General features: G+C 43.3%; 1 protein-coding gene across 11 annotated transcripts in view; it reads right to left on the minus strand.

Moving 5' to 3' along the window:
• The window catches only part of Ston2 (stonin 2), a 133818-nt gene extending 131931 nt beyond the window's left edge, over nt 1–1887 (minus strand). For 5 of the 11 annotated variants that reach the window (XM_078050647.1, XM_078050648.1, XM_040276382.2 and 2 more), the window contains exon 1: nt 1706–1887. The gene's annotated coding sequence lies outside the window, so the exon portion shown is untranslated. Of the gene's footprint in view, nt 1–1109; nt 1395–1511; nt 1638–1705 lie in introns of those variants that run through there. The other 6 variants (XM_078050652.1, XM_021723820.3, XM_078050650.1 and 3 more) reach the window with 3 other exon arrangements.
• Nucleotides 1888–12334: the final 10447 nt, after the last annotated feature.

Here is a 12334-nt window from a genome sequence, read left to right on the forward strand (position 1 = left end):
GTCTACAACCAGGTCCCAGGCTGCATGGTTAGGGAAGTGTGAAAAGGCAGGTAGATGTAAATGCCATCACCCTAAAGAACCTTTAGGATGGTCCTTATGGGTTTGTCACAGGGTAGAACTCCAAGGAAGTCTGCTACATATTGATATTTTACGTTTTTAAAAAATGAAGGGGGTCAAATGTTTAATCTTCAGATTAAACAAGGAAAGGAAAATGAAACCATGGCAAAAGACTGGACTAGACCCCCTCAGGTCAGATGCAGGATTAAATGCCTGAGAGTAACAACTGCAATTTCAAGTTTCTAGGAGATGCTGGCATTTTGTTGTGTGGTGCTTTTCTTTTGTTATTCTTTCACTCATTTTAACTCTGCTTATTTGTTCATGGGAACATTAGGAAGTACAAAAACCTAAAAATATCCCACCCCTAATCAGCCATACTAATGAAATATGAGCATTTAACAAACTACAGGAATTTCTTTTTTCATATAATATTCATACTAATTTTTTCAAGGGTTACAAAGCTTTGGTTTCTAGTTGGAGGCCATTTGTGTCAACATCACAATGGAGGAGGTTTTTTTTTTTTTTTTAATATCCTCCTCCAAAGGATATATTACCTTTAAATGATATCATCAGTAACACTAATAATAGCATTTTCTTTTTCTTTCAAGTATAGAAAGCTATTCAGAGATCTAAATGGTTGTTGGGCCAGTTTGGACACATCTGATTTACTTTTTAAAAGTCTATCCACTTCATACAATAAAGCACTCGGTAAATGCTAAGTGCTGGCTCTCTGCTCTGTTTTTCAGACATTGGCTCCTATAATCCTCAAAGCAAGTTTAATCGGTATCGCCACTTTATAAATTAGGAGCGCGAGGCACAGGACATAAAGGGGAGAGGGAAAGAGTGAAAAGGAGAGGGAGGAAGAGAGAGAGGTGGGCAGGGGCCAGTAGCTGCATAACACTATAGTTAATGATTCACTCATAGCCCTCAGGCAGCTCCTTTCAGTAGGGGTTGCACCAGAGCGCGCATACACACACACTTACACACACACACTCACACCACCATCACCACCCCCACCCCCACCCCCCCCCCACACACACACACACACGTACGTCTCATCTCCAACTCTCTTCATCTCAGCCAGAGGCGGTGTCCGGCAAATTGCTTGGCAACGCGCGCAGGAAACTCCATCCAAAGCCCCGGGTCCAGGAGGCCTCTGGGCGCTGTCCAGCGGGCAGCGTGCCTGAGCGGCCAGGCTGGGGTCCAGTCTCCCGACACCCCGAAGGTGAGGCGGAACGCCAAGGCTGGGATTCCAGGCCTGGAGTGGGGGGTTTGGGGGAAGAGGCACCGGGCCCAGAGACACCTGTTGTCGCCTCCCCACTCTGGCCAGTGAAGCTGTCCTGGACGACCTGGGTCTCCAGGGAAGACACCTTGGCAACAAGTGCTGTGTAGGCTGCGGAGGTCACAGGGGTCTTCCCCCTACGCCCGCCCCCGCCCACCTCAGGCCGACTCACCTAAGCCCCTCTCACTCCCGGACGCCCGCGGCTTGGGGAAGTATCTCGCCCGGCGGTGGCTCGGAAGGCACTCGGGATGTGCGGAGCAGCACTGCGGCGCTAGGACCCCGCGGCCGGCCGCCCCCTGCCCGCTCCACCTGCGGGGCCCCTTTCTCCCGAGCGCCGGTGCCCCCGCCGCGGGGAGGGGCAGTTACCTGAGACGCCGTCCGCAGGGTCTCGAACGTCGACTGACAGGCGGCCGCCGCAGAGCCGGTTAGTGGGATCCAGGGACCCAGCCGGCCGCAAGGCTCTCGCCACAGTCGCTCCTCGCCGCAGCGCAGCCGCCGGCTCCCGACTCTCGGGCGTGCTGGGCGCCCGCCGGCTCCCGGCGCCGCTCCCGCCGCTCCTGATTGGTTGGGGCGCGCGCCCAAGCTGCGCCGTGATTGGGCAGTTCGGGAGCTGGGCGGTGGGATCTGCTCCGGGCACCGCTGGGATCTGTTCCGCGAGCCTCCTGCGCTGCCGCCTCACGTTACTACAGCGCCTCGGGCCCGGGTCCGGACGCTGAAAATGGGTTCTTGTCCCCTTTGGGCCGAACGGGGCGGCTAAACACCGAAAAGTGTCGCTTCGAATAAAATAGAAGTGGAGGGCAAATGGTATCGCCTTGGAGGACCACCCACACCCCCGGGAGGCTGGGGGATTGGGGACTTCCAAGATACCAGTATTATTGGTCCCCGGCCTCATCCCCACGTGAGGCTTGACTTCATGTTCATTTTTGATAATTTTTACCATGCATAGGGCGTAGGTTTCAGGGCAGTAGTTTGTAAACAGTGGGCGCCAAATAGTGTTTGTGGACTTGGATTAAAATCTACACACAATCTCTATGTATTCCTACTGGAGCTGGGTAAAGGGAAGCCACTTGTCCAAGGTCCTAACCATGTCGACAAATTATTAAGAACACTGATAGGTGCTATGGGGAGAAGTAAAAGAGCAAGATGGTGAGATTTTCATTTACAAGGAATTTAATAGCTAGGGAAATTAAGCTGATTTATAATAATTACCTAATTACCTATAACATTTTCGTGGTGCATATTATTTGATAGGAACCATTCCAAGTGTATATTATTATAATTTATATATATATATATATATATATATATATATATATATATATAAATTACAGGAAACATCTTTCTAAGGACGTTCTTATGTACTGTGAGGCATGTAGACAAGTGACTCTAGGTATGAGCATAGAGAGATTTTCATCTGAAAGACAACAACAGTCACTCCATACTGTTTGGAGAGGCACAACTGGTCCAGAAAGGGAGTGTGAGGGATGATCATTGTTCCCATCTTCCAGTCTCTTCCCCTGTAATTCTTTAGCCCTCCCAAGATTTTCACCCACTTGAACTGAATCCTTCTAAAAAATAAATCCAGCTGCTATGTCACCAGGCCTTTGTTCTGCCACTCTGAAAGGCATCCCCTCTGAACACCTACAGGCAATAAGTAGAAGTAAATAACACAGCATATGAAATCATTTTTCTGCAGGTATTTCTTCCTAGCTCTATTCTATGCTAATAGAACTTGTGAGTGGAAATTTTGGATTGGTAGACAAGCACTTAAAGACTCAAGTGAAAACCAGCTTGCCCTAGTCTGAAAGTCTTGTCTTCTACCTTAGGATGAGCTTAAAAGTCATGTACTTTGAGCAGCCCAAGACCCTCGAGTTCCATTTTCTCTAGTTTATATCAATGAACAAACAATTTATTCATTTGTATTGAAAAGATGAATCAACTAGGCAATGGGTTGAGCCTCACCTAGTTGGAACACCAGAGCATAACAAGGTGGAGGCCATATAAGGACAATCCTTTCACATGCATCCCTCTTCCAGTGTCAGAAGCACAAGAAGACATCAAACCAGGAATACATAATTCTAGTTGCTGACTTTTCATAGTTGTGAGGTTTTCATTTTTTCTTTCTTTTTACTGGGGATTGAACCCAGGGTCACTCTACATTTGTATCCCCAGCCCTTTTTAATTTTTTACTAGAGACAGGGTCTTACTAAGTTGTCCAGGCTGGACTTGTGGATCCTCCTTCCTCAGCCTTCCAAGTAGCTGGGATTACAGGTGTATGCCTTTGCTCCCGGACTCATTGCTGTGGCTTTTGCTAAAGCAGAAGTTCCATTTGAATTGATCATGCCATCATTCCAAAGGAGAACAGACAGCTTGTTTCAGCCAGAGAATGAGACTGCCCCATAACGATGTGGCACACTGCTCAATTCAGTTGCATTGCACTAAGCTCAGTCCAAGGATGATGAGTGAAAGAACAACGTGCATTCCCAAGACAAACCTCTGGAATGTTCATATGGGCAAGAACTGCATGTATTTAGGTCTATCCACTGCCTTATCTAAAAAAAAAAATTCTTTATTTAGTTCTGCCTCCTGCATCACATTTCTTCTTTTGATAACCCCTAACTCAAGCCTTCACTAACTATCCCAGGCACTGAGCAACAGCATTCTAGAGATCTGCTCTTATATGACCATCTTTTCAACTACAGAACTGTGCATTACTTAGCAATGAATCCCCAACACCTTGGCTAGTAAGTGGAACACAGCAGGTACTCAGTAAACATGAATTATAGACTAAAATTCTTGGCAGGCTAATAAGGTGACCTGACAGGCACTAAGGAGACTAGGCCTACACCCCTATCCTAGTCTTCAACAGGACGTCCACCAGTTCCAGAGTAGATGGACATTTGATGTAGATGATCATCCATTCAATCCAACTATGAATACTATGAGTAGGTTGTTCCTGTATGTAAAACACATTCAAGAAAAGAGAAAAATGAGATCTTTCTTATATGTACACACGATGAGATGCTATAGCTGATTCACAAAACTGTTTGGCAGTTCCTCAAAAAGTTAAACTTAGAGTTATCATATAACCCAGAAATTCTGACTCCTAGCTAGGTATATATCCAAGAGAAGTGGAAACATATGCCCACTCAAAAACTTGTACATGAATATTTATTACATAGTTACTCATAATAGCTGAAAAAAATGCAAAGAAAAAAAAAACCATGAATTGATATAGTGGAATATTACTCAGTCATTGTTTTAGTCAGCATCTTCACTGCTGTGACTAAAGGACCTGATCAGCACAACTGTGGAGGAGGAAGAGTTTATTTGAGGGCTCACGGTTTCAGAGGTCTTAATCCATCGAAGGCTGGCTCCATTTCTCCTGGCCTGAGATGAGGCTAAACATCCTGGCAGAGAGTATGGCAGAGAGAAGCAGCTCACATCATTGGTGATCAAGAAGCACAGAGAGATTGTTATTTTCGATACAAAACACCAGAGTCACATCTCCATTCCCACCTCCTCCAGCCACACCCTACCACTTAAATTACCACTCAGTTAATTCCTACCAGGGGATTAAATCATTGATTGGGTTAAGACTCTTAACCCAATCCTTTCTCCTCTGAACCTTCTTGCATTGCCTCACACATGAGCTTTTGGGGGACACCTCACATCCAAACCATGCGGGTCATAAAACTAATGAAGTTCTGATTGATACATGTTACCATGTAGATGAATCTTAAAAGCATTATGCTAAGTAAAAGAAGCCAGAAACAAAAGGACACGATGTGTATATAATTCCTTTTATCTGAAATGTCTAGAATAGGTAAATCCATAAAGACAGAAAGCCAGTTAGTGATTTGCTAGGGATAGGAAAAAGGCAAAGTAACTGCTTAATGGAGAGTAACTGCTTAATGGAAACAAGGTTTCCTTTTGAGGTGATGAAAATGTTCTGTAAGTAGAGATAATGGTTATAGTTACATAAATTTGTGAATATTCTAAAAACCGCTGGATTGGAAAAAACAAAATGAACACAGCCTACAACCTGAGAGTGTAGGAACTGTTACCGGGAAAGTGCTAATTAAGTACTTAGGTATGATAGCTAAAAGTATAGAAGGTGGAGGAATTTTGCTTCGTCTGTGAAAAGCAGTTAAATATGTCTCTTTCACTCTCATACTTGCACCTTCAGCAGTTCAGAGTAGATTTACTCCCTAGATCTGTGTTGTTCGACGGAACAGTCTATGGTGATGGAAATATTCTTCATCTGAGGTATTCAACATGGCAGCTACTAGACACGTGTGGCTATTGGACATTGAAATATGGTTAGTTGCAAAACTTGAAAAAAAATGAATTTAAAGTTGTATCAAAATTTGAATAGCCACATGTGGCTAATGGCCATCAATAATGGCACTGTAGTGTTAGCTGTTCTAGAGGACTAGGGCTACTTTAACTGGCAATTTGGAAAAACATTAGGGGGCATGGGAGAGGGAGAACCTGTGTTTTTATGTCCCACAGCCCAACCGAATTCTGTATCTACTAGAAATCCTTCAGTAAGAGGTTACCACACCCATCCTTCTCCTTTCTATGAATTCTTAATGAATGTCAGTCTATAATTCAGGGTTTAGTTTTGTCTTTATGACAAACTTCTGTCACTCCACAAATATTTATGGCATAGTCACTTTGTGGAACATGCTAAGATTATAGACAATGTCAGCCCAAATCAAAAAGGTTGGTATTGAGGTTAGGAAGTAGATGGGACAGAAGAAATCCCTTACAAGGACCTAATTCCTTCCCTCCAACACCCACCACCCATTATTCTTCCAAGTGGGAAATCTTGCTGCTAAGATGCTGAAGTAGTGTTGAAGAATCCATATTTAGATTTCTTATTTCCAACTCAAGACTTGTAACATCCTTAAGTCTTTCAATACATCTTTGGCTCATGTTGGTATTTCCCTTCTGTGAACTTTTGTTGAACTTGAAACTAATATAATATAGAATGCAATGATTTTCTAGATTTTCTAGGTATTCTCCATAACATGGTATTCCCATGGCAGGGTTCATTTGTTACATAAATTCTGCTTGAGCTCTTACTTAGTGCCACAACAGTCCTGGGTGCTGTGGATAGAAGGAATGAAGACATTCACTGGGCAACTTAAAACATGGTAAGGAGACACAAAAATAGCACCGAGTGAGTTAATTAAGTGTTTAGGACAATGCTTGGTGTGTGGTGATGAGAACTGTTAGATGCTATAAAATCATTATTTTGAACTCATTTGAAATTCAAAATCAAGTTTGGGGATTGCAGGTATAGTTAAATATATAGTACTTGCCAGCATGTGCAAGGCTCTGGATTCAATTCCCAGCACCACCATAACAACAAAAACCATAGTAATGATATTAAAACCAAGTCCATTCTGAAAAATCCCAATTAAATTTTATTTCGAGGAGTCTGTATTTTAGTGATTGAAAATAAACAAATAAAAAAGAGCAGGGAGATAAAAGCCAGCTTTGTGCCTTTGCCTGAAATTCCTTTATGCTCTATAAAACCACAAAGTATTTTTCCACTCCCCTGCAGCCAGGATTCATTCTGACACACTCCTGTCCCTCACAACAAGATACATCTCTCCTTTTTACTCATCCATTTCTGACGTCCTCAGTAAATGATTATTGAATGAAAAGGTGGAAGAAGTAAGGGAGATGATTTTAACCTATTATAGTGTATAAAATACAAAACAGTAGTTCGTAGTGGATTAATATCCTCTCTCTCAGGCGACAAAGGAACAGAGAGTAACTTAGTGCCCCTCTCAACACTAAGAGGAAAAAAGCACAACATTGCACAAACAATTCAATATTTAACTAGGAAGGTTCTCTAAAGCCAGGTATTCCTGGGTTGAGAACAGTCCAATAAAATAGAATGGTCCAGAACGGACTGTGGACTCTGCATGAATCCCAATTCTGTCACTCCACAGCTATTTAACCCTGGACTCAAACATCTCTGAGCCTATTTCTTGCCTACAAAATGAGCTCATTCTAGCCTCAGAAGGGTTACTTTGATGATGAATCACGATAGTAGTGGAATGCTTAGGATTGGAAAATGCTTAATGTTTGCTAAGTAAATAAAAAGAGCTTTTTATAAAAGTACTTATTGTTGGAGAAAGCTCTTGTCCCATGCTCATCGTTATCAGTGGACCATCCCCAAATTGTCACGAGGCCGCCTACACAGCTTCTCTGACTCTCAATCCAGAATTGAACTGCAACCAAGAAGCCTGGGAGGCAGGGACTTGGCACATCCCAACCACAAGCCCTTCTCTCCAGCTGGCACAGAAACACTCCACATTTGCAGCTTCCACAGCAATTACGAGAACCTACACCCTTTTATTGTTTTTCTTTTCCTAACGATGGAGTAATCACATGATTTCAACAGGAAAAACAGCTTTTGAATTGGAGACAGTGTGGATCCAGCCATGGGCTTTCTGATCCCCATGTATAAGCAAGTCCCTGGAGAGAAAAGACATTTGAAGCTGGCAAGATGGGGTAGGGGGCCACCCAGATGAGAAACATGGCCAGTACAGGCTCATACCAGGCTGGCCAACTGAACAGGTTGTGTTTCAGGATTACACACAGTAATGATCCTGTCAAAATAGGAGCTCACATTCACTGAGTGCTAAGGATTAAGTGCTCCAGGGGCATCATCAAACAATAATTTAAGAGGAAAGTTTTATTATCTTCATTATATCAATAAGGCAAATGCATCTCAGAGAAGTGAAGGATCTAGCTAGCATTTTACCCGGTCTGCAAGCCCCCAGCACAGAGCCAGTGTGTTCATCCCCACCCCCAGTGGCTAAAGCAGCAGTGTTTTCAATTCCCAAAGTTCAGGAAAATCGGGGGATCTTGTTGGAACACAGATCCTGATTCTCTAGGGCTAGGGTGGAGCCTGAGATTTTGCATTTCCAACAAGCTTCCAGGTAAGGCTGAGGGTCCCCGGACTTAGGTTGCAGAGGTTAGATGGGAGGGCTTAACTATGACTGCACTTTTAAATCTCTTGGGAGCTGTCAAAAATGCTGATGCCTGGGCCTGGGCTCAGAAGTGATCCTATTCGTCTGGTGTTATAGTTCCAGCCCAGAATTTCCAAAGCTTTCCCAGTGAATGAATGTGCAGCCAGGGGTGAGACTTGGGTTTTGGAGCAAGTACTATCTACCGTCCCCTGAGGATACCCTGTTACCCTGAGCTTCCCTTTCCCAGCCCCAGAGGCTTCTGTGGCTGGCCTTCCAGGACACCATTGAAAGAGGCCTCTCCCAGCAAACTCCCAGCCTGGAAGAGGTCAGAGACACCACCTGTTTCCTTGAAATAGTTTGCAGCTGTGCTGGGTGACCTCATAGTTCTGGCTATGTGACTGGCCAAGCCATGATCTGGAAAGCTTTCTTCCCAAGTCGGGGCTCCCCCTGCATCAGGGACTGTAGAGGGAGGAGCTGCAGGCTGACTGGGGCTCTTGAGAGGGAACATGGTTCCAGCCCTGTACTGAGGTATTGCCTCTGGGCTGGTGGCCCTGGCTGTGAGTGAAAATGACAGCCCTGCTCACCCTCCCCCAAACCCTTGGGAACTGATGAAATCACAAATCCTCCCTTAAATATGTGTAAGCAAACCCTTAAGTATGCAAGTAAAAATGGAAAGTGCACCTTTTCTTCCCCCTTAGACTTCCCAGAGGCAAGAGCAGCTGAGCTAGCATCCTTCCAGAACTTTTTCTACACAAATATGCATATGTGTATTTCTACACATACATACATACATACATATGTCATTATGTCTTATCAACAAAAATGCATCATGGAATATTATTTCAGTTGCTATCTTGGATATCATTTCCATATAGTTACATATTTTTTCAATTATTTAGTATCTCTCAAACTTCTCTGAAAACCAGAATCTTAGGAGCATTTTGCAAACTTAGACATTGACAAGTCTCACCTCAGATCTGCTGAATGAGAATTTCTCAAGGTGTATGTGGGGGTGGGAGTGGGGGCAGGGGTTGTTAGAAATCTTTTCACTTTTTATAAATATCTTAGGTGATCCTTAGGGAAAATTCCTTGCCTTTTCAGTGGTTGTTCATCTCTCATAAGAGAGAGAAAAAGAGAGAGAGGGAGAGAGAGATGCAAACTTTTTTGTGTGTGTGGTGGTAGTGCTGGGAATTGATCCCAGGGGACTTGAACATGCTAAGCGCATGCTCTACCACTGAGCTACAGCCTTGGCTCCAAGACAGAAACTTAAAACCTATATAGTAAAGACCTGTAATATCCCATAAAAATATGAGCCACATATATCATTTGAAATGTTCAGCAGCCATATTAATTTTAATAATATATTTTACTTAATCTGATATAAAATATTATTTCAACATAATCAAATAAAAATTATTAATAGAAATATTGCCTGGCATCCAGTGGCCAAAGGCTATAATTCCAGCAACTTGGGAGACTGAGCAGGAGAATCACAAATTCAGGGGCTAAACTTAGAAACTCAGTGAGACCTTGCCTCAAGATAAAGATCAAAAAGAAGCATAGCAAAGTGGTTGGGCATCCGTGAATTAAGATCCCAGTACCATGCATACCAAAAATAATTTGCTATTGTCTGAATATTTGTACCCTGACAAAGTCATAAGTTTTTGTTTTCGTATTTTGCCATACTGGAGACTGAACCCAGGGGTGCTGTAGCTCTGAGCTCCAGCTCCAGCTCCAGCTCTTCCTTTTAAAAATTTCTACAATTTTGAGATGGGACCTTGCTAAATTGTTGAGGCTGATTCAAATGTTTGATCTTTTTGCTTCTGCCTCCTGAGTTGCTGGGATTACAGGCATGACACTGGCTCCAAAGTCATATGTTGAAACCTAATCACCAAGGTCACAATTGGTTTTGGAAGGGGGCAGGGATTAGGTCATGGGGTTGGAGCCCTCATGAATAGGATTAGTGCTATTGTAACAGAGGCCTGAGACATATCCCTCTCATCCCTTTTATCACAGGAGGATGCAGAGATAAGACACCACCTCTGAACCAAAAAGTGGGCCTTCACCAGGCTCAGAATCTGCTGGGGCTTCAATTTTGTCCTTCCCACCCTTCAGAACTGAGACAAATCAATTTTGATTGTTTATAAGCCACCCAGTTGATGGTACTTTGTTATAGCAGCCAGAACACACGAAGACAATATTCTACACCTATTTTTCATGTTAAATCTTGAAAACTGGTATGAATTTTACACTTGCAACATGCTCAACTAATCTGGTGACATTTTAAGTGTTCAGTAGCCATATAGACTGGGTGACTCTTGTAGCAGACAGTGAAGATCTGGACCTTTTATTTTACTTGGAGGATATTTATAAGGAACAAGAAACAAACAATTGTGGGACATCTATGGTCTGCTTCCCAAAGGAGCACTTATTCTTATTGTTAACTGCTCACTAAGAAACTTCTTTACCCACCTTGAATTATGCCCTGGGTCCCTCCCATTGTTCCAGATTGGGGCTCTGATCTCTGCCTGCAGAGCTGGGGCACTGGAGGAATGAGTTGGGAGGTAGGGAGGGTACAGAGAGGGGAGTTCTGGACAAAGACTCAGGGAAGGTGAAGTGGCTTCTTTGTGGACACTCATAGAGGCTTGGGGGTTGCAGCATAAGAATGGCAGGGCATGGTTATTACTGTTCCCATTATCACAACTTGAAATCAGTGACTATCATCACTCAGCCAGCAAACACAGAAGCAGAATTGGAAACAGATCTTCAGATTCCAAAGTTGGTACTTCTCTTTGAGCCCATAGATATTACCAATATGGCTATTCAAAGTCTATCCCTCCATCATTAGTGGTTGAGGGAGAACTATCAACAAGTTAGGTGAATTATTAGCAGTCCCATACACAAACTGGTAGTTAGACAAGAGGGTAAAAATATTGCACTGACGCTCCCTGGTGGACTTTAAGATTATTGCGAGGGGATGGCAAATGCTTTTGTGGTCCTTCCTTGTTGATTAACCGAACATATTACAATGTAACAACTGTAGCATGGAGGTTCCTGAAATTTAAAAAGTATCCTCCTACTGGAAAAATTGAGAATAAATGCAACACATTCTTCTATCTTAGATAGAGAAATCAGGAAGAGACCCACGGTTTGGATTCACATATGCCTTTTTTTTTTTGCTAAGTGCTTTTGATTGTACTTGATTAGATCTCAGTCTCTTAAGTTTACAGGCTGGTGTGTTTGTTAGTGTATCTGGTCTTCAGCTAGATAGTCAGCTCCTCTAGGAAAAGACTTGATCTCCCTCATTTATAGCTCTGGACTTTCTGGGTTCTTGAATGAGTATCCCTGATCGAATAAAAGGGTATAAGATAGAGCACAAAATGGGCTGGGGATGTGGCTCAAGCGGTAGCTCACTCGCCCGGCATCCATGCGGCCCGGGTTCCATCCTCAGCACCACATACAAAGATGTGTCCGCTGAAAACTGAAAAATAAATGTTTCAAAAAAAAAAAAGAGCACAAAATAAATATGGTGTTTGTAATGGAACTTTGTGTGTGTGTGTGTGTGTGTGTGTGTGTGTTGAACCAGGGCCTTGTGCATGCAAGGCAAGCACTCTACCTATTGAGCTATATCCCCAGCCTGAACCTGTGAATTTGGACTGCTTTGAATCCCCTTTCTCTTTCTTTGGGCTTCAGCTCCTTAATTCTCTTTTCCTCCTGCAATGCCCACAGTTTTAGTGAGGCTGTCAATCAAATGCCCTGCCCTGCCCTGGCTTAGGGTGGGCCTAAGATTTGAATTTTAAATAGTGACAGGACATGCAGCTTCCTCTCTATTAGCTGAGCTAGGGATGTTGATTAGCTAAATCACTGGAGCTGTCTGCTTGAACCACAATTCTTTGTGTGATTCTGACACCAACTCCCCATCTCGTGAGAAAAAAACAAAACAAACAAAAACTGTTTTCCTCATATCCAGAATAAATTGAAAAGATAGCATTTTACCTTT

Source organism: Ictidomys tridecemlineatus, chromosome 5, assembly GCF_052094955.1.
Source record: "Ictidomys tridecemlineatus isolate mIctTri1 chromosome 5, mIctTri1.hap1, whole genome shotgun sequence".
NCBI lineage: Eukaryota > Metazoa > Chordata > Mammalia > Rodentia > Sciuridae > Ictidomys > Ictidomys tridecemlineatus.